At 35.9% G+C, this 21,035-nt stretch overlaps 1 protein-coding gene across 1 annotated transcript in view; it reads right to left on the reverse strand.

The window, feature by feature from the left end:
- LOC140142142 (thrombospondin type-1 domain-containing protein 7B-like) overlaps positions 1-21,035 on the reverse strand; it is a 240,153-nt gene that overhangs the window by 178,497 nt on the left and 40,621 nt on the right. Inside the window, exon 3 of the mRNA XM_072164108.1 lies at positions 3,919-4,046. The gene's annotated coding sequence lies outside the window, so the exon portion shown is untranslated. The remainder of the gene's footprint in view (positions 1-3,918; positions 4,047-21,035) is intronic.

A 21,035-nucleotide genomic window follows, 5' to 3' on the forward strand; every position in this document is an offset into this window, starting at 1 on the left:
GAAGCATTGATTGCATTCAAAATGTATCATACATAACACATCATCGTCCGTTTTACATAATAGCGTATGTGATATTTTTGACATTTTGGCAGAATAAGTAAAATAACTTTGGCAGAATAAGTAGGTTGGGAACATTTTTCAAAATGACCAAATCCTGGCTGTAAATGTTGCCTAAAAGTACTGTTCTTACTTCTAGGGCGGCCCAAATAAGTGGTGTTCTTCTAATGACAAATTCCAAATTCTGTAAATATTTTCTAACATTCACCATTTTTCCTTCCTTGTTTACCAATGATTGTCATCAGCAAATACCTTCTATTTTCTGAGACCAACCAAATTGGTTATCATGTATACATAGGCCTACATTATTGATCAGGTTAAAACAATATATTAAACCAGACAAAAATAATCCACAATTGGAAGTAAATCACTAAAGCATCTCTCCAAAACTATAATGACCTCTCTCAGCACATCCACTCAAACCACTCATCAAATTTGAAAATCTGACTTCAATGTTTTTTGACCTGAACGCTCCTTAATACTCAAAACTCAATCTCAATGGCATATTTTAAGGCTATTTGAAGGGAGTGCATTATTATTTTTCTAATTGCAGCTCAATGTATATTCAATAATGCAATTTAGTCATGAAGGCATTGATCCCTAGTCATAACGTGTGTTTCAAGAAATTATTACAACTGTGGTGAAATGAAATGACAGTTTTCTGTATTTTGACAGTGGCATAGCTAGGGGTTGTGGGGAGCGTGCGAAAAATTGCACAGATACCACTAATTAATTTTGGTTATAATGAACTTGAATTTCGGTCTTAAATTGATCTTTCAAATGACTATTTGTGCTGAAATGCACATGCTTGAAAATTTTGACTTGGAAGGGGGCCCAAAATCCACACTGAATTGGTCAATTTGGCAGCCCCCTAAGATAGTGACCAGGGCAAGTGGCCCCTGCCCCCTCGCTACGCCACTGTATTTTGAATCTAAATTACTTCAGTAACACCTACAAACTCAATATATGACATGATCAAGGGGAATGAGTCGGATGTCGCTAATATTGTTTTTGAGATATTGGCAAAAACAGTGTTCAAATTCCAGATGTCCGATTTTGATGGGGTTTGCATCAAAATGTAGCATTTGTAAACTGCCAGAAAATGATGTAAAACCTTCTATTTGAAAATTGCCGACATGTGACTCATCCTCCTTGATCATGTCACATATGTCCTTCTCCCATAAACAACTTGTAAACTAGATACATCATTGATAATACACCCTCCAAATCACCTTGATACCTAAACACCTATCTGCCCATCTTGAATTGGACCAATCTTAGGACATGCTATAACCTCCGACTTAGAAATCTCCAATTCCCCTTAATGTGTAAAATCCTTTCTGTCTATCTCCTATAAAACTCACCTAAGGATTATCTTAATATGTGTATAATACCATACCTTCCTAAATGCAGCCTTTAAATTGGTCCATACTAAACCCTCCAATACACCTTAATACCTAGAATCCTATCAGTCCATCCATCTCCCTATAAGTAGGTTTTAGATTGAACCCATTTTCAGAAGATGCTAAAACCTCTAAATGACCTTAATACTTAAAACCATATGTTCCTATATACAGCCTTTAAATTGGTCCCATGTTAAACCCTCCTATACACCTAATACCTAGAATCCTACGTCCATCTTCTGTAACTAGATTTTAGATTGCACCCATTTTCAGAAGATGCTAAAACATCCAAATGACCTTAATATTTAGTACCATAGTCAGCCTTTAAATTGGTCCCATACTAAACCCTCCAATACACCTTAATACCTATAACTCTATCTGCCCATCTCTCCTAAGTAGCCTTTGAATTGGACCCATCTTAGGGAGGCTTAGGAAAACAGTGTAGAGACGTTGACATAGTTGAAGTGGTGCATTGGAGAGGGCTTTCAAGACTGGCTAACACTACTCAGTATAGGGCGTCTCATGATGAGTGTCATAGGTAAAGTCTCTAAGAAAGGCAGACCCTCCTCAGCCTTGGCACCGGATGGTTGCTCATATTATAGTGCCTTATTAACCTTTGCTGTGCTTAAATCAAGTAGCACTCACGTCACTGATGGCAAATTTGGTTTGTCATAATTATTATAGTAACATTAACCCTTCCCACAACAAGGTAATACTCAATGATTGTACAGAAGCAGTACATCAAATGTGTCATAATAAATCTTCTTAACAATATTTTTGAACTAATTTGATTTATTTTGGGCTAGTGATAGCAAGATAGGTGTTGATATTGATGAAGAGCAACTGATAATGTAAATTTTTAAGATATATCTATCTACTGATGATATAGGTATTGAACTAGCCATCTTCTGTTGATATTACTCTCGATGAAGTATCTATCTTCTGTTCATATTATTGTTGATGAAGTACCTTTTTTCTGCTAATATTGGTATTGATGAAGTACCTATCTTCTGCTGATATTGGTACTGATGAAGTGGCTATCTTCTGCTGATATTATACTCTTGATGAAGTACCTATCTTCAGCTAATATTACTGTTGATAAAGTAGCTATCTTCAGCTGATATTGCTGTTGATGAAGTTCCCATCTTCAGCTTCTTCTGCTGATATTACTTTTGATAAAGTAGTTATCTTCTGCTGATATTACTTTTCATGAAGTAGCTATCTTCTGCTGATATTACTGTTGATGAAGTAGCTATCTTCTGCGGATATATTGGTATTGATGAAGTAGCTATCTTCACTCTGCTGATATTGATATTAAGGAAGTTAGTAGCTACAGCTGGTTTCAATTTCCATGATGTAGCTTTGTACTGCTGATATTGAAGTAACAGCCTAAAACTGATGCAGATTTGGATTAAATAGCTTTTAATGAAAATATTCATAATTATTCACGTTCCTTACACAAATTTATGCACAGACTGAAGTTGATGAAAACTTGTTAATCAAATTTGTTTTCACCAATCACAGTGTTACACACCACTCCATCATGTTAACATCATCAACACAGCATGCACCATCCACCTTCCGTCCTACATCTCTACCATATCAGCAAACTTTGCCCGATACTGTTGGATGTCACATATTTCCTTCCTATACACACAGTCCACAGAATTGTGCTGACATTCAAAATTGCTCTTGTTGAATATCTTATTCAATAGCTGACAATCACGTAAGTATAGACAAGTGTCAGTTACAAGATGGCGAGAACATCTATGTAAAGAGCTAACAAAAGAGACATTTTGTGTAGAGAATCCTGTATACTCCTGGTCATAAAAAAGACCCCATTCTTTACATATTTTGACAAGACACATCTTTCAAGCTATTGTTACAGATTATTTGAAAGTAGGGACAAGCTGTGTTTTAAAAAAATGTTCTTAATTACATTGTACATCGGAAGTCTAGATTGAACTTGTAACACAGGTAGAGTTCCACCTCTCTTATCTGGACCTCTTTTATACAGATCTCTCTTTTATTCCACCAAAAGATATTCATAGAATTTTTTTAATGCTTTAATACCTTAATTTTATGCTCTGAAGCATTTAGAGAGACATGCCTATGTTGCGGACCTCACTGAAATCTTTCACAGTGCTATTATTGACAAATATTTTGTTGTCCCAATTTTAGCACTTCAAACATTCAATGGAGAATTACACATAATTCAGTTCTCTGGCTTTTCACTTATCTGATCAATGCTTGGTATCATCATATCTGACTAAAAGAGGTTGTAAATTTTGAAATGTGTTGAAATCTTAAACTTTGTATAATGTTTTTCTATGTTACTATTGCTACTTTGCTAGATAAAATTTCAAATGGCTTTCTCCTCAATACAAAACATGCTATGTGATCCTTCATACCCCTCCTGGCATACACTCACAACTCAAAAGCAGTTTCAAAATCTTACCTTAATAAGCTTATCTGCAGCTCAGATGATCAACGCCCTGGAGAGTGCCTGCCCAAATTTGCAGTTCCGTCCGGCTGAGTTTATCTCCCTTCAGATTCCTCCTCTCTTTGCACTTGCGTCTTTACCTCCTGTTGATCAAGCAAAAACGATGACCTCTTGTTAAATAAAACTCACAAATTTGAGATGGTTTGTAGATGTGGAGGAGCGAGCCTCGTGGGCATACGCCAGGATTCTATCACTAAAACCCTCTACAATATGCTAATATTCCAATCTAAAATGACTTAAGTTCTTCAAACCCAATATGTATGTATACATGAAAGGAATGACATTGCTGAAATTGGGTACTAAAACTCATCCCCTACTACATAAGGTCAAATTGTCATATTACATTAGCAAAAGATGTTAATGAATTGTGCATGAGAGGTGAGGCTAGTTTGACTCATATTACATTCTATGCTATTTGATTAGTCCTTGTTATGTGTTACTTTGTTTTCAGGCAGTATAGTCAGTAACACTTTGTTTTTCATTGCTTAGGTGATATGATGTTACCAGAAGAAGGGTCACTTGGAGAGGGTTGTGCAATGAAATGATGATGAGCAAGGGGCAGAACACAGGGGCAGAACCCAGGGGATGCAGAGAAAAATTATTTTTGTGTAAAATCAGGACCTAAAAATAAAATAATTGCAAACTCAAACCTTCATGGATCCACAGTCTCAATCCCTCAACCAGTACAATACTCTCAATGTTTAGAAAAGGTTTACCCCATGAGAACTACCTGCCGATTGGCCAACATGAATAGTGTGTCCAATTTTGAACCAATCAAGGAGAGTATTAATAAGATCATCTGCAAATGCAAGTTTGACCATAAATAGTTTAAAGCCTAGTCATAATTGGCAATTGAAATGAGCATTTCAAGTTATCAACCAATCAGAAATGCTGTTAGATGACCAGTAGTGTCCAGGGGGCTAAGATGGAAAAAAGAAGGAGGAAAGGGAGAGGTTAATGGATAGAATGAGAAACATGCTAAAATTGGAAAGGAAAGAAAGTTGAAGGAAAGAGGAAGAAAAAGTAATCTAGGTCATACATGATATGAAATACAAACATAACATATCTAATGTAAAAGTGGAAATTTTTGCAAGATTATTTTTTAATGCTTTGCCAATTTGAACTGTTTCCCTTGTTTTTAAATTTGTATGATTCTAAGTATAATTACATTGACCTAAACATAAGAGGAATATATTTGTGCATTGTTATTTTCATGGTAGCTTGGAACATGAAAAGCGCAAAATAAATGTAGCGTGAAAATTTCCACTTTTACAGTATTCAAAAGTATGCTACGTCTATATAAAACTTTCTGGAGAAAATAATTTCAATATTTCCTAACTGTGTTGACAGGATGAGCAAATGGGTCTTGAAGAGACCACTGATGCACGCTATAACTGAAAGTGCTGCCAGGTACTTAAATGGAAACAGACATGAAAACTTAAATGGAAACAGAAAGGCCTAGCTTAGTTCATTTTCGTTCTCTTCTCGCTTGTCACATCTTTTTAGAGATAACAAGTTTCCTAATAAGGGGTAGAGCTGAACATCTTTAGTCATATTGGGCTATTCCATTTAAAACCCACACTACCCTTGTGGAAGATTTTGGAAATATCTTTCACAGGGGGAGTATATTTTTCAAATGTAATTGGCCAGGGTTAATCATTTTGAAACTCATACTCCCCCTGTATTATGGCTTTACATATATATTCCAGAGCTGGAGTGAGTATTTCTAATGGAAGTTACCCAACAGTCTATTCTATTTAAAACTCATACTCCCTCTGTGGGAGACTTAAGCTAAATCTTCCACAGGGGTAGTGTGGATTTCAATTGAATAGCACATTCCTGTCTAGATGCAGCATTGCTCATAGGCATCTTCCACATTCAAAAACAAGCACTCTTGTTTCTTATTTTCTAGAACAAGTTCACCGGTGCATCAGAGAAAATAAAGGAAAACATCCTCTCATTAAATTCAGATTTATGTTGAGAGTTATGTTGAGAGCATTATTGACCTAAACCGCCTCCTCTCTTTCTCTGCGTGCTAACATATTTCCTTCCAGGAGTGTGAAAAATCCTTAACTGCCATACATTTTCCCCTGTCAGCATTACAATATCTCACGCCCACTCTACCGCACAAACAACTCCTACTTCTGCCTCAACACTAGGATGCAAATTACACTTCAAATGAACTGGTTTAGGATCAGTTATGCACCTATCCCAATCCAGATCAATTTGATCTAGATTCGATTTGATTCCAGATTATAAGATGACTAGATACACTCACATTTAATCTGGATCTAAACTGATCCAGCCTTTTTTAGAGCATGTGATTCAGTCTGATCTAATCAGACGGATGTCAATTCAGTTTCAGATATCATTAGAATCAGGCATTGTAAGTCTGAGGGTGGGGGGGGGGGCGTCAGTACTGTCCCTATTTTTACTCTCCCTCTCCTCCTTTCCCTTCTCCCTCCCCTTCCTACCATTTCCTCTTTCCCTCTCCTTCCCCCTTCCCTCTCCTTCCCCTTCCCTTCTCTTTCTCCCTCTCCTCCCCTTTCTCCCTCTCCTTAATTCCCCTTCTTTCTCCCCTTCTTTTCCTCCCAATTTCCCACTTCTTCGTGCCCATATTAGGTGTCCGGAGGAGGGGGTAGTCTGCCCCCCGCTGACTACTCTACTAATTAGAATATACTCAAGTTCTCTTTCATATGATAAAAAAATGTGCAAGGTTTTCACTAACTCATTATCATGTCAATTGTATTCACCATCTTATTTTGTTTGCATCATAAGTTGCAACATTAATTAGGCCAATTTTGATCAGATCGGGTCAGATCTTAAGTGTGAACACCTAATTCTTGGTGCTAGTAAGTTTTATGAAATCTGATGCGTGGTATCATTGGCAAATACACATTGAATCACTAGTCCATGACTGATCATGCTAATTGTCAGCCAAATTTTACTCCTACTCCTGCTTTTGTCAATTTGAGAGGTTTGCTCATCCCCGACAAGCAAATGGGCTATTCCATTTGAAATCCACATTCCCCCTGTGGAAGATTTTGGAAATATGTTCCACAGAGGGAGTATGAATTTTAAAAGGAATTAGCACTGTAGGCATCTCCATTTGAAACTCACCTTCCCTCTGTGGAAGATTCATGTTGAATCTTTCTCAGAGGGTGTATGAAATTCAAATGGAGTTGCCCATCAATGCTAATTCCATTTAAAATCATACTCCCCTGTGGAAGATATTTCCAAAATCTTCCACAGGGGAATGTGGATTTTAAATGGAATAGCCCAATGGGAGAAATCTCCTGAACACGGAACATTTGCTATTTGGTTGTACATCTCCTAATCTGTGTTCTTCTGAAGCACGTATGGTGTGCCTCGCAGGCATTTAAAGCATTAACTTGTGGAAACCTACATACATTTCAATGCTCATGTGGCACTTGAGTATTACGTTCAAATTGGCAAAAACGTTTAAAGCAACTCTCCACAGAACTGTTGACCTATCTTTCCAAGCTGTGTATATGCATAGCGTGATCGAGAGTAGTTTGACTTCAAGTTATGGATTGAACCAGTAATTAATGTTATTAGCATGTCGTCGTTGGGCAGGAAAAACCTTCCATATGTCATTGGCCCCTGAACATGTTTAAAGCAAAACCTCCTATGTAACCTGTTGGCAGTTTTGTTTTAAACATGTTCAGGGGCCAAAAGCATGCAGGAGGTTTTTCCTGTTCAACGACGATTTTCAAATTCCTCTCCTCCTTCTCTTTCTGTTCTCCATCCTCCTCCTCCTCCTCATCTTCACCATCATCATCTTTACCGGTATTCTAATCCCAATCAGACACATTCTACCATGCATGCAGGTATTCACTTCCACAGTAATATTAAAATTATTCAACAAGTTTATGAGAAAACACATCCATCAGAAATTCTACTTTTGAATTCCAGCACACATCATCATCTCACCTGTATGCCCTTTCTAGTCTAGAACAACAAGACAAATTGCACAAGAATCTGGTTTCCCCTTTGGCACTATGGGTAGTGTATCGGTGACAAGTTTTTTGTACCTCGGTACCGCAAATCTCACATTACTCATTATTACTACAACACCGACATTGTATTATATCATAACGTGAGACAGCTAACCTTTTCTTTATGTACGTTGAATTCGGCACTTTTTAATATGTATGCTGAATTCTGCACCCAATGCAATAAAATCATCCTCTTGAGGTATGCAATATGAGAAAACTAATTAAAAACATCAAATCTAACAGTGCTAACAAAGTCTGAATTGTTACATATCGTAAGCTTAACATTAGTTTAACACAAAAATAGAAAATTCGGTACGTTTTAAGAGTTAATTTCAAAGTACGCGACAGGGCGAGGGAGCCGAATATAATAATGTTACCCTTGAAGGTAAAACAGGCATCCATACCAAGATGGATATCATCTTTTGTTATACGACGCATTATGAAAATCAATGAGTAGGGATGTTGTCTGCTCCGTGCGTTGATTTGCTCCGAGCCATGAAGGAAACTACCAAGAAGGAAACACACTTCCATTTGCCTATGGCTAAATGATACAACATAGTCTTAGGAGTGTCATCAAAGATGGGCAAATAATACATCAATATGTACTTAAGATGAAAAGACTACCACATCAATAGGGCTGTACTATATAGCACTAAAATACAAGACATAATTACATGATGGAGTCATGTCACTTGAATGGCAAATGCAAGAAAACGATGGTATTGTTTTTGTATGCGTGTGCTCACAAAACACGGGGCAAATATGAATTTTGATGAAATGCTAGGGACTGACCTAATTCTCTGCTGTACTTGTCGCTATAGGCTTTAACAACAAAAAATTATGATATCTTCACAGTGACAATCTATCTCAAGAACCACTGAACCAATACTAGGCTTGTTTGTACTCATTTGAAAGCATTTTGCATGTAGATTTCAAATATGGTCTTGAAAATGAAAGATTTTGACTTTTTAAACAAATTTACAAAAAGTTACGTCAACTTACATAATCGCAGATGTAGGATTAAGTGCAGTATTTCATGCTGCCGATGATTTGTATTCATCTATGATGCCTAAGATGTGGGTATAAATCAGATGGAGGTTTTACCAATGAGCTACTCTCTCCTTCAATAGTGCTTTTTTTTGAGTGAAGCAGGGGAAATAATAAAACTGACATTTACAGCAGAAAAGGGAAAGTTGTTAAATTTAAAGGCTCTCTGTACATTTTTATGTTGAATAACTTAGTTATGACCAAATACTTGATGACAGTTAGTACTGTTATTTTGAAAAAAATAACACTTTTAGTTCAATAAGGGTTCTGTAACCCACCTCTGTACAGTATTTTTGTGAGACCTGGGAGCACATCAGACACACCAAATTGCATTCTGAATACAGGGAATGTCCTTCTGATATCAAATAATTTTGATTCTTTGAAATTTGCGATATAATACACATTTTATGGCAAATTATTAAAAAATTGACATTTTTGACAAAGTAAACTTTATAAAACAATGTAATGCTATGTTGTAGCTTGGATGAAAGGCTGACTATAATATGAAAAATTTGACCTTTCATATTGAAGATATACATGAAGTTTTCCAAAAGACCTAAAAATAAACACTCTGTTTTCTATGAGTGAAGTACAACTATCTGGCTCATCCTTACTTCATCACATGATGTCTTCTTACAGAAGAGAAATAAACATGTACAAAAATGGGGGCATTCTCCTTTAACTACGCATCCAAATCAAGCAAATCAATGTTTATTGCAGTGGTAACGGTTAAGTGGAGGGTAAACGTGCAAACACATAAACACATCATATTGATGGACCCACACATGCAACTTTGCAGGTGTAAATAAAAACTTCACCTAATATAGTGTAGAATGTCAACCTGCTTATTGCGGGGCTTATTGATGAAATACACAGTTTATTTGCTCCTTCCTCTCAGTTGCCTTGAGATTTTCATGTTTATGGATTTTGCTGTTACTCATTATATACCTCAGCAGCAGCATAACCAGAAATGGGGGTGACATGGCCTTAAAGCTCTTCAGTTGGGATCCTTGCTCAGAAATGTGGTTGACATGGGGGCCTTGAAGCTCCTCAGTTGGGATCCTAGCTCAGAAATGAGGGTGACATAGGGGCCTTGAAGCTATTCAGTTGGGATCCTAGCTCAGAAACATGGGTGACATGGTGACCTTGAAGCTCTTTAGTTGTAAGCTCAGACACAGGGGTGACGTGGGCCCTTGAAACTCTTCAGTTGGGACCCTAGCTCAGAAACAGGGTAACACAGTGGCCTTGAAGCTCTTCAGTTGGGATCTTAGCTCAGAAATGGGGGTGACATGGGGGCCTTGAGGCTTTTCAGTTGTGATTAGCTTAGACATGAGGGTAACCATGATGTACCTCTGGAAAACACACAGTGTTCATCTGATGAACAGTAAAGAGTAAGGAAGGGCTTGACTACAAGTTCTTCATTAAACAGAAGAATCTGTTTGTGTATAGTGAATCAATTCAACTCAAGTTATTCAACTCATAACAAAGTACCTCAGCTCCTAAGCGCATGCAGGAATTTATAGATTTTCTCATTAAATTCTTTAAATGGTGCAAGCATTCTTAACATGCACCCACATTCCCTTATAGCCTCATCAAATACTACAACAAATGTACCCTGGAGCAATGTGATCGATAATTCTCTTATTTACGTCATCTCCAAACAAACAGAGCAATTAAAGCATTTATTTTGAGGAGCTGAGTAAATTAGTCCAAGATAATTCTCTAGTTGATATCATCCCACAGCAGTTGACCCCTTTCACCTATACCCAGGGTTGCCAAAAGATTTCAGCCCGAATCGCGGGTCAAATAATCGAAAAGTCACCCAATTTTTCTTTTTACCATTGGTTTCTATGGGGCAGGAAACTATCGGAAGTCGCGGGAGCCAATGTTGAAAAGTCGCCCAAATTTTTTCTTAACCATTGGTTTCTATGGGACAGGAAATTGTTGAAAGTCGTGGGAAAAATCTTCAAAAGTTGCCCAATTGGGCTACCAAATCGCGGGTTTGGCAACCCTGCCTATACCAATGCTGCCTCTTCATGTCGAGTTGTTCTCAACTTAGACAGATACTCCAGACGAGAAGCATCCATCGTGTTTACGTTTTTATCTCTAGTTGCTCTGCATTTCAACTAAACGCACCTCCTCCTTGCTTCACCTGTGGTAGTCTTTTGTTACCATGGCAACAAGTATTAGCGAAGAAAACCAGCAAGAAAAAGACTTAAATGTCGTTATTTACCCATAGCTGTCTAAACAAGATTCTTCATTACATAGTGATCCTACAGACTTATCGTTTGAGCTGAAACCCAAATCACTATTATACCACTGTAAGCTTAGAATCCAAATCGGTTTTATACAGCTGTAAGCAATGAATTAGACTAGAACATGGTATATTGTAAGCCAATAGTCTTGATTTCATACAAATCTGAACTGTAGTAAGAAGTCATTGACTTTTAACTTCAAATCAATAGTTTAGAGTCTGCATCCTGATTTCATGATTTTACTATTTTTTCCAAAGCAAGGGGAAAAGAGCCTATTCTGAAAAAGGGGCTCCACAATACTAATTATGACCCTATCTGAACCAGTCATATTCATGATATTAGCTTAACCCCCTGAGCACTACCTGCCGATCTAACATTGCCTCTGATTGGTCAATTACATGATATCTTCATTTTAATCACCAATCAGAATAGAGCTTTGCAAATAATTCACCTTTTTTATGTGGTGATATTATTCTAACAATGGTGCTGATTAGTCCAATTGATAATGAAAACTTCTTTTTGGCCAATCGGCATGTAGTTCTCATGGGGTTAAATGTCAAGAATCTTGAAATCCAAATTTCAATCAATTTGCCTTCAAATATTCTCTCAAATACATATTTATGCATTTCTTGCATACTGTAGAATTCCACATGCAAGCATATACACCTCATAAAGCCATAATGTATGATTTCCTTCAATTTTTAAATTTGTTCTTCTATACTCAAAATGCTGAAATAATACCTGTAATAACTCTCAGGAAGGGTTTCTGTCCATTTTAAGCTGAAATAACCGGTAAGGTGAAAGAAACACCACTGGTTATTTTGGCCTTTGCAGTTCTATGGAAAGACATAAAGTCATATAAATATGACTTTATGTTGTACTTTGCTTTGTTGACCTACAAACACAACAAATTTGGCTGGTTCTAATTAGGTGCAAGTTGGGACATGTGTAAATATTACAAATATGCCAAAAAATCAGGTTTGAAAAAAAAATCACCAATTTTATATCATAAGATCATACATTATGGCTTTAATGAATGTTTTTTGACCAATAGTAATAGCTAAAGTAGTACAGAACCTATTAACATTTTTAAAGGAAATACCTGACAAACATTTTACTACTACTATGTTTACCAACCCTTTCTATCAAGTAATACAACAGAATGTGTGGATTCTTGACACCTGTACCTCAGAGCTCACAATTTCCTACATATTATACATCTATATATCTATAAGAGTCCCAATCTGTAAGCTTTAATTTTACACGTTCCAATTAAAAATGAAATGTGTGCAAGTATTACATCTCTCAAATTACCCTACTTTCAGCAATTTAAATGATTCTACCCTCCGGTTCTCATTTATCACATCATATAAACCACTTGTTGTATCAAACTCAATTCCCACCATATGTCACTATTAAGTATTGTTACATTACCCCTCTCTGTACAGATCATTAATTCATTCAAATTCATCACAGAGTAGAACATAATTACAAATGTTAAAAAAACACCAGAATTGTATATTTTTATGCCCATACTAAAATATACATGTAAAATACATGGACGTGGGTACAAACATGTCTACCATGCAAAATTCAATGTCTTGCATCAAAATAATACATGTTGCACCATATATACTCTATTTTTGAAAGTGTTCATTATCCAGCGATGGTGTGTAACCCATTCCTGTATTCTCAAATATTTAGTCCATTCAAATGCATTAAAAAAATTACACATGTAAATTTTTTTTACAAATTTGAAATTGCCATGGTAGGCCTACTATTTGAAATGTACATGAAAAATGCATTCAAATGAGTACAAACATGCCTAGTATTGGTTCAGTGTGTCTCAATTAAAGCTTTGAAATTATCTTAAGATTCTTAGAATTTAGACTTAAGTGTATGCCATATAGCTATACAGTAAGCCAACAAATTAAGGTACCAGTTACGTTTATCCCCTGTATATCCTAAATAAAGACAGATATGTCATAATTGGAACCAGTAGCCAATAGCTGTATCTTTTAGCTCGAATTTAAGACCTCATTTGTTGAAATTGTTTAAGAAATGAAGATACGACGATCCAAAACCCAAGGAAGATGCAAATTTAAAAGTTGCAGTTTCCTCCATTGCATTGAATAGCATGTTAAAACTAGTGTCATGCTTTCATTGGTTACAACACAAAAGTGCAACTTTTGATTTCATCTCTTCGGTAGGTTTTATATCACCGTTTCTTTAATTCTCAACCAATTTCAACAAATAAGGTCTTGATTCAGAGCTAAAGAGTTCAGGTATTAGCTGCTTGTTTTAATTTTGACATATGTGTCTTCATTTAGGATATACAGGGTGAACACAACTGGTACCTTAATTTTTGGCTTACTGTATACCAAGCCCTAATTTGATCAAGAGCACATCCTCTTCTGCTTAGCTACTCCTATGTAGATGTATATCAGCCTATCTACATGGCTGGAACTAGGGCAAGGGTTCACCAATCAAAAGTACTATTGATAGTGAGCAATGAATCTATTTTAAGCTTTTATTATAAATCAAACGATTCCAATTGAGGGTAATTTGATTTTGGGTGTCTTCCGTGTTTCAGCTTTTTGGTTAATTATTTTTGGTTTTGTTATAGATGTAGTACAATTACAAGGCTGACATCCATTAGATTTCATGGGTCTTTGCTAGGTGAGGTTGAATTGTTTTATTTTGCAAAAGAATTGATATTTAACCAACCTGTACTTTGGACTTTGTCTAAACAATCAAATAGCACAACCTTTATAGTTTCTGAGAAAAGGGTCATCTCTGATGGAGGATATTTGCAACATCATTAGCATTTTCATTTTGATTTGAGGATACTTTATAGAAACCTGAAATTAATGGCATGCAGCAGAGTCTAGTAAAACTACTGAATACATCTTTTAACATAGGTAATGTGATTTTAACAAAACGTTTAAAGATAGGTGACCTGCATGATATATTTGGAAAATCAAATTCTTTAAAACTTACGTATAACATAAAATGTCATCCCTTTCAAGCACTTATGCAAAAAGAACATATAAATGTTTTTTTGTAAATGTGACTAATTCCTAATGAAATTACCGACATTTATACAGTGTGATATTGGTAGTCTACTGTGTTTTTATTTTCATGATAATCATGAATCATGTAATATATTGATTTCAAGTGAAAGGCCTTATTTTTCTTATAAACATATTGAAATAAGAAGTTCCAACTCGGTGTATTTCTGAAGATATCATCAAAAAACTGCCTAATTAGCCTCAAATGTGGTATACCACATTTGAGAGTAATTCAACAGATTTTTGATGATTTCTTCAAAAAAATATACCGATTTGGAATGCCCAATTTCAATATGTTTATGAGAAAAATATGAGCTTTCATCTGATACCAAAATCAGCATTTTGATGAAGTAAAGTGGGGGATGAGGTTGTCAATCAGGTTACCCACCTTTAATGCAGTAAATTGATATAGGTCTAACTATTGCATGAAGTTGCCCTTTCATTTCCATGTTTGTTGTTGTTTTCTTTTAGTGTATGAGTGATTACAGACGCAATGATGTTGACAACTACCTCGGCTTCTTAGTTTCCATGTAATTTGTCCCATGCTAAATCTGTCTAACATTGTATTCAGGTGCTTTCGTAGGTTTCTTTGTGCAGCGCATCAAGGATTTTCTACAGGCTATATTAAATGTCAGTTTATTTATTATTACCTGTGTCAACATTATACAACAGGCTACACAATAGTTCACTGACCAAGATTAAACTCTGCATGCAAATTATGTGAAAATGCAAATTGTAGTCAGTGGCGGCACTACAGGGGGGGGGCAGGGGCCCCCAAATATTTTTCTTGCCCCCCACCAGTTTTGAGGCAAAAACCCCAAAAATTACGTAAATTTCCACTTTTTGCTGCAATTTTGCACAAAATTTGTTGATTTTGCCCCCCAGAAATTCACTTTGCCCCCCCATGCCCCGAAAAAAATTACGGGTGCCGCCACTGATTGTAGTCAGTTTTTGAGGTATGAGGTGATTTGCCACCATTCAAACCATTATGTTCTTTATTGTTTTCAAGGGGTCGGTCTTCAACATATTTTGCACAGTATTTTCGTCAGACATAAGAGCACATCAGACACACCAAATTGCATTATAAAGATCTACAGGTTTTAGGTTTTTTATGAAACTTCATGTATATCTTCAATATGAAAGGTCAACATTTTCATATGATGGTTGGCTTTTCCTCCCAGCTACATACACTTAAAGTACAAATCATTAGATTTATAAAGTTTACTTAGAGGACTGTTAAATGTCAATTTTTAATACTAAGTAATTTGCCATAAAATTTGTATTATATCGCGAATTAAAAAACAACAACATTTGATATCAGAAGGACATTCCTCACATTCAGAATGCAATTTGGTGTGTCTGATGTGCTCTCAGGTCCCACCAAAAATACTGCGCAAAGGTGGGTGACAGACCCCTTAAATGCCTAATATTTTCAAATATAACTTGGCCATCTTACATCACATTTTGATGTCATTTACATCAAATTTCAGTTGATTAAAAGTTCTTTATCATGATGTAAAAATATCCCTACACATGTGCTCTGAAATCAATAACTGTAAGTATGACACTTGATGCTCATTTGCTCTCATCCTCTCTCTCTCTCTCTCTCTCTCCATCCTCCATCTAACATCTCCTATCTGCTCCTTTTGACCTATTTTCCCTCATCTCACAATTGGACAATTTTACCCTCTAAGCAGCTGTTTAATATGCAGCTCTATAAGAACACTATTTTTGTCTCTTATTTTGAGCTATACTAGAGCTACATGCAGGCAAGGCCCCCTAGAGCTTGGGGCAAACTGTACTAGCACATCTTCTCATGGTACTTGGGAGGTTTACAAGAGAGGACTTAAGAGGCTACGCCTTGTGCCAACTTAAGCATCGCGTAACCTACTGATGTCCAGTTAGCATACGGCTGTATTTAAAACACTACACAGAATCTTGAAATATGACTTGAAACATTCTATGTACTACCGAGAGATGATTTTGAATTAACCCCATGAGAACTACCTGCCGATTGGCCAAAGAGAAGTTTTCATTATCAATTGGCCCAATCAGCAACATTGTTAGAATAATTTCACCACACAAAAATTGGGGTGAATTTTTTGTAAAACACCATTCTGATTGGTGATTAAAATGAAGATATCATGTAATTGACCAATCAGAGGCAATGTTAGATTGGCAGGTAGGGGTTAACACTTTTATGTCAGCTTTTCCAGTGCACAATATGTAATCCTATTTTGTACAACTTTAATTGCCATGCTTTTTTTTCCTTCCACATTTTCCGAAACTTATGGACTAGACAATGCATATTCCTTTTATATAGTATTTTCCAACCAATATCTAGAAACACCATTCAATTCAACAAATTGCAATTTTCATTTTTACCCGCGGAGCATTACCTCACTATAGAGCGGATTAGACTGTGAACAATAAACATAGATACATGAGCATGTACTAGTCTCCTCACTCACTGCCTTCTACTTCATTCTCTCCGTTCGGCAGGCGCAGCATTTCCTTAGCTCAAATTTCAATTTTTTTGATACTTTAATCTCTGGCAAGCCTGCCTGTGGGTGACCCGTATTCATATTAGCGATTCAAGAAAATGCTCGGGTAAAATCAGCGCTTTTCTTGAGCAATTTCCACATCTGTAATCCCTGCCTTTGCTTAGAGCAGCGTCCTTTTATTTATTAAGCGGGGATAATTTCTCTGTGTACTTTAGACCCTCCTGTGTATTAGGTAACCCTTTGTATACAGATTCAACATTTTGTTGAAAGCTAAATAACAGGATTGCTATCAAGTTGAAGATGCAAACATGCTGCAATAAAGGTACTTGCATTGTTAGGAGGTTCATTGTTTGATTCTGAACTATATTACCATTAGATTGAATTGATGCAACTTTTAATTAAAAATAATTTCAAATAACAAATACTAAAGTAAAATAATATATGTACATTAACTTTTGAAATACATCTTTCATACACTCCTATATGAAAAGCAGCCAATCAGAAAAGCTCAGGGCTCGTGCATTAGACGCATCAACATCAGCGTGTGTGCATTACTTTTGTCTAATTTCTCTCCCAACAAGTAATATGCGTTTATTAACCTATAAATATAAAAAGGGGGTAAATAAGGAAAGAATATTCTAGAAAATATCAGCAAGATGTTCACCCAACTTTCACTTTGGAATTCATGTCTGAAGTAATAAACATTTGCTTAAGGTTATAGTTCACAGCATCTTGCAAATGGTAGTGAGCTTTGGCAAAAAATTGCATCGATCATTTCATAGCGAATGTGTAGAAGAATTTAAATATCACAGATATAATTTTGTAGGTCTTGTGGTTCTCGAGTTATGTTGTAAATAGGGCTGGAACAACAACACTTTGTAAAACATATATAACTCATTAACAACAATAAATCAAGCAAGTTTTCAAAGTGTATGATTTGTAGAATGAACTTTTGCAAAATATGAAAGTGTTACTTTTCAATAATATATTGATTTAGATATTGAAAATCGATATTTTGGCTGCTTCAATACCTGGTCTACCCTTAAATTAGACACCAATACTGTAACACATTATATTACTTTATAAAAAAAAAGCAATACATTGACTTAATAGAAGGCGCTACATACTATAATGGCATTAAAATTCAACATATTTGACAAATCCTGCCTGACAAAGGTGTCAAACCTGAACATTTTGACACATTAATAGATTGATCATTTCCCATTCATTACAATGTAGCTATGTGGTGCATACCGATGCATATGTAAACTACATGATGCATACGATGCATACATACATCGTCCTACACCCACCATATTTTTCCATCAGCAGTCATGTTTTTGTCTCTCATGTTATAAACTTGAATCTAGATTTACATCATTTCCATAAAAATCATATCACATTTTATTACAGAGGAAGTTGGACTAAACTTAATTCTTCCTGTATCCCTGGAGAAAGGGAGAGTTCCTAACAAATAAAGGCACTTTCGCTCAGTCACTATGGACCACAATGGCCTCATCCCAATGGCATAGTCCAATAACCTCAATTAAAACAATCATAGTGAAAAAATTGACCTCAAGTTGCAGAGTATGAGTTTTTGTACCCTAAGATTTAAAGGTCATTCAATGAATGTACAAATGTATTGAGGTTAAAGAACTGTGCACTAATAGATGAGAATGTATTGGATCCTAGTGAGTGGAACAAGATTTTGTTGTTTAAATCCAATAGCAAATCTTATAAATTTAGCATGATTTAATTTGACAGGTGTTAATGTTACAATAACTTCATATGCCTAAATCCTGTGCAAGACTTGTATCAGGCAAGGATAAGGCCTTATACATGATTCTAGCAAAATGTATAACTATTGTTTCTGTAGAAGAGGAAAAACTTAATGCCCTGCATGCTAGCCATGCGCTTCAACTGAAAAAGTTTTGAATTTTTTTCTCAAAATATCAAGAGCTATCTTAATAACTACTAAACCAATACTAGGCTTGTTTGTACTCATTTTAATGCATTTTTCATGCTGATTCCAAATATGGTCATGTAAATTTACATTTCTGAAATTTTTGAATTTTTAACAAAGATTTTGAAACTTGTCGTCTGCAGTCGACACCCACGTGAAGAGAGTTAACAAACTTCATAATAATGTTCAATCGCTTAATCCTAAATCCTTCTAAGATATAATACAAATTTTGTGAAAATTTCTTTCATCAAGTAGGCCCAAACCCTTTTTTTTAATAAAAGGAGAATTTATGCATTTACAAACAGGTTATTTACCTATTCAAGGCCATGGTGGCTGTGCAATATTCTACTAGCAATCATAAAATAAAACACACGCCATCTGTATTTATAGACAAATCCAACGAGCCAAGTAATGGTCAGAATTCAGTCGGCCATTACTGGGTCCTGTCTGCACAAAACGGGTGTTGTTACTGTCCAATTGGGTGTATTAAATCCGCTTAAAAATCGATGTTGAATTGTATTGTGTTGTAAATTTTCATCATTCTTTTGCCTACATATAATATAGGTGATGGAATGCAACTTAATGTCCCCGCCAAGACCACATCATTTCACATTTTAGGTGGAATAGACCTAAGGGGGGACCCAGCTATGGCTGCCATTGAGTTGTAGGAATGCGTGAAATTGGATTAGTCTAGAAATAATTATATTAATTACATTGAATTTGAACTCCTACCGAAATTTAATTAAGTGAAATTTTGTATATTGTTTTGCAAATCTTGTTTCATTTTGAACATAACTTAAATATTCCAAACCTTATGAGCCTTTTATGTGTTAAATTTGGTATATTTTGGGGCCAGTTATCAGAATCCCTAACCATATAAAACTACCAAAACCAAACTCAAGACCCCCCTAGCAGTATACAATGCACCTGTAACTTGGTGACAATAAGCTTTACAATAAGACCAATCCAGACAGCAGCATCTCTTGAAACAATAAAATAGCAGATATAGAGAACCTCCACATGAGAGGCCTGGTCCACATCAATGTGGACTTATGTGATGCGGATCAATATGGACTTCTCATGGGGTGCGCAGACGACATCACGCCATGAGTACCATGCAATGCCCACAGATTGTAACATGCTTACTAATACCCTGCTCAGTGCGCAATCGTTTTCGGATCCATTGCCTGTGTAGATAGTTGCTACACTTGATGCGGTTTAAGAAAGGGCACATTGATTTACATTGATGCGAATCTGACCTTCCATGTGGCGCCACCCATCCCAAAGACTGTCCATCCTGTATTGTTCACTATGTATGCTGACTGTGTAAATATGTGTGTAGTTACATCTGCACATAATTGTGATTATAACATTTAGCTGTGGTATTAGATTTCAATTCCAGTACAGCCATCACAGCCCTTAGTGTATAATAACAAGGAAGGCTAGTAGCTACATTGATGCTATGCAAAGAAACAATTGGATTGAGAGAAAAGCATACATGGCTTTGTACAGAGTGAAATTGGGTTATTCCATTTAAAATCCACACTCCCCCTTTGTAAGATTTTAGAAACATCATCTACAGTGGGAGTATGAATTTTGAATAGAATAGTCAACTGGGTAACTGAAATACTTAGATATATATGTAAAATCATTATACAGGAGGAGTATGGGTTTCAAAATGATTAACCCTTACCAATTACAGTTCCAATTCCACCTGTGGAAGATACTTCCAAAATCTTCCACAGGGGGTGTGGATTTTAAATGGCATAGCCCATTACAAAAGATTCAAGACATTCTCATGCTGAAAGGGAAGTTACAACCATATACCATTCTTAGCAGCGATGATCTTTTAAAGTATGATTGGTTTATTCACCTTCAACTAAATGTGGAAGATAACATTCTGAATGAGCATGCTATCTACTGAAGATAGTACATATCACATAAGAAGCAATTTAGTATTTTTTCCATGAATATGCTATCTACTGAAGACAGCAATAGATTTAGAGAATAAACAACATGAATTCTTGTTTTTACTATGCACTGGGATCCACAACTCAAAATATTGGACCTGTCAATCCTCTATCACACCATAGAGGATAGTAAAACAAAAATTGCTATTATTTAGACTCATTCTTTTGTCAGTTATATATTATTTTAATAATTATCAACTTTATTTGGCAGAAATTAAGGTACCATCATGAAAACTCCCCTCT

The sequence above is a fragment of the Amphiura filiformis genome, chromosome 20, assembly GCF_039555335.1.
Source record: "Amphiura filiformis chromosome 20, Afil_fr2py, whole genome shotgun sequence".
Taxonomy (NCBI): domain Eukaryota; kingdom Metazoa; phylum Echinodermata; class Ophiuroidea; order Amphilepidida; family Amphiuridae; genus Amphiura; species Amphiura filiformis.